The sequence below is a fragment of the Curcuma longa genome, unplaced genomic scaffold (assembly GCF_044706935.1).
Source record: "Curcuma longa cultivar G26 ecotype Majalengka, Jawa Barat unplaced genomic scaffold, ITB_CL_G26_1.1 contig_26102, whole genome shotgun sequence".
Taxonomy (NCBI): domain Eukaryota; kingdom Viridiplantae; phylum Streptophyta; class Magnoliopsida; order Zingiberales; family Zingiberaceae; genus Curcuma; species Curcuma longa.
Window position 1 is genome coordinate 1 of NW_027432990.1, and position 2919 is coordinate 2919.

At 33.5% G+C, this 2919-nt stretch overlaps 1 non-coding gene across 1 annotated transcript; it reads right to left on the reverse strand.

The window, feature by feature from the left end:
• Positions 1–2145: 2145 nt before the first annotated feature.
• On the reverse strand, positions 2146–2251 carry LOC141818819 (small nucleolar RNA snoR103). The gene has a single exon (XR_012601002.1). It is a non-coding gene; the product is annotated as a small nucleolar RNA snoR103 (small nucleolar RNA).
• Between the last annotated feature and the right edge of the window lie 668 nt (positions 2252–2919).

Consider the following 2919-nt stretch of genomic DNA (forward strand, 5'->3'; position numbering starts at 1 on the left):
GGGATCTAGAATTAAATTATCTAGTGAAACCGCTTGATTAAAATTTTTTTTTTTAAAGTAAAATTAAATAAATTTGTTAACATAATTATCTGTTGACTTTTCCTTAAAACTAATATTATTTTGTTAATAACAATTTAGTTTTTTGGTTTTCTCGTCTTTATTTTTAAGTTATCTGGTGAAGTAACTAAAGCCTAACCTAATTTATTTGGTGGCTAGTTATTTTTTTAAATAATTTTTAAAGCTTTATTATCTTACTTTAGCAAAAGGTAAAATTCATCATTTAGAATTCGGTCCTAACACGATCGATTTCACGATCATATATGAGAAGATAAATTAAGAAGTTATAGTTGACTATCAACTTAAGAGCTAGCGGCGGGCTTTTTGAAACTGCGAACAAAATCAAAGACGGGTGCCATGAAGATCTTTCTCAGCTGGTTCGTTTATGCCGGTTCTCACTTCACTTGAACTCCTTTCCTTAGGTTCTGAACTTCCTTCCTTGGATTCCGAATTCACTCTACGAAGGCAGGTATCGTCGTCCAGTTTCAAATATGTCTTGCAGTAATTAACTCAGTCTTACGAAACAATTTGATGGGTGACATTAAATAATTTTACCTTTCTATTTTAAAATAAAATATTTATTTAAATTTTCAACACTTCTATAAAAAAGTAAAATGGCTATCCAACGATTCCACACGATCGGTCTCACGATCATCTGTGAAGAGGTACATCGAAAAACTACAGTTGATTACGACGGAAGAGAATATTATGTGCAGTTGGTCTCACAATCTTGAAGGGTCAGTCTCAATCTAACTTAAAGTGAGTAGTGAATTAAACGAGTTAAAGTGAGTTGTGAATTAAAGGAGTTAATTCAAAAATTCATAAAAAAATATTTAAAAATTATTATTTTCACAAGTCCATTAAAAATTTTATTTTTATTTTAAATTTTAAATTTTTTTTTCAATTTACAGACCAATTCATATTTGTCGTGAGCTAGCCCATCTAGATATGCAATCAACATCCGGATCAATCTGACAGATCTAATTCTACCTTTCAAGTAAGAGGAAATTATGATTTATAACATGTGACTTTTGAGAGGCACACAAACACACACATACATGCACCCACACTCGGTAAACTAGTGACATAACAAAGAGTAAACAGACTCCATAGTTGCGATATTGAAATTAAATTGTTGGATTCCTGTGAGTGTGCTCAGATCTAAAGCTATCAATTTGAATTAGATTGATTGAGATAGATGACCTTGTTAAATAATTTAAACAGATTGAATTGATATTTTATTAATTCATTATAAAATGAGTCTAAATAGATTGATCCGTCTTCGCGACTAACATAAATCACTAGCCGACCTAAATCTTTTGTGAAGGATTTGTATTGAAGCATGCCTATTGGGACTCAAAAGATTGTGAACTATATCTGAGCAAGACGAAACTAGAGGAAACTCTAATGGAGACACAAAGCGATACTGATGTACAAATCGTTCGTCTAACTTGTGTATAGAAACGAAAGACTAATCAACCCACGGTGGTTTTGAATTAATTTAGAAATTGAAATTTTTATTTTTTTTAAACAAAAATTAAAATAAAAATAAAAAATTTAATGAACTTGTGAATTTAACACATTTAATTCACAATTTAATTCACAATCAAATTTAAAATTTTTAATATTTTATATATATATTTTTTATTTTTTAATAAAATTAACTTATTTAATTTATAATTCAAATATAAAATTTTTAATTATATATATTTTTTATATTGAATTGATTTATCTAACTTACAATCCGTTTTAAATTAAAATAAAGATTTTTTAATTTTTTTAATTATATATATATTTTTGATTTTTATTATCCGAAGAAAAATAAAAATTTCTTTCTTAATTAATTAAGAAGATCGCCGGCGACGGCGACATCTTCGACACCGGACACCATCTCTCCGGCGAGCCTCGAGTTCACCGCCTCAAAAAGCACCACCACCAACCCCTCCGGCGATCTCGACGCCTGCACCACCACGACAAAGATCATTTATACCCTCGAATCGAAATGGTGTTCAGAAAAAAATTAGGGCGAAATATGAAGAAAACAGGAAGAGTTCTAATGCTCCATTAATTATTTCTTGGATTTCTTTAGCATGTAAGGTGGCCCTTTATGGACCTCCAAAATCTCAAGGAAGATCCATCTAAATTTCCACCGATTGTTCTTCGTCCATATTTACAGCAAGAGCGCAACTTAAGCGACCCACCAAGAATTAGGACGGTGAAAAAGAGCGTAATCGTGTCGTGGTTGTAAGAAATTCAGAAGAAAAATCCATCAAATGCCGAGAAATTTTCGATTTTTATGAGCAAGAGACACTCACCTATCGAAATAGCTGCAGGATTCATCACCCTGCAGGCTGCAGCAGCGCGGTTCCCTCTTCCGCTTGTCGGCGTAGAAATTAGAGGAAGAAGAGCAGCACGATTCAAAGTGTGGAGGAAATCGATATAGATTGGTAGACGGCGAGCCGGATCAGTGGCCTTAGCAGAGTCGTCGGCGGCGACGGCGCCATCGAGAAGGACGATAAGGAACAGCAAAGAGGAGGCGTCTTATAGATTTGAGGCGAAACCCTAACCCTAGACAAGGGAATACGGCAGCTGGGCCATACACCTCGTTATTAGATGTGACCTCCATTTCGGCCCAAAGGCTTTAAGTTAGCTCGTGCAACGGTATATTGCTGTCGTTAATTACATTCTTTCTAGCCATGGCTATACTACTGTAGTTTCTCGATTTATCTTTTCACAAATGGTCATGGAATCGATCATGTAAGACTATTGGAGTGGCGGATTCCACCTTTTTAATATAGAAAGTGTAAATGAATAAAGTCATTCACAAGTTGTTTGAATTTCGATTTGAAAAAAAAAAATCGC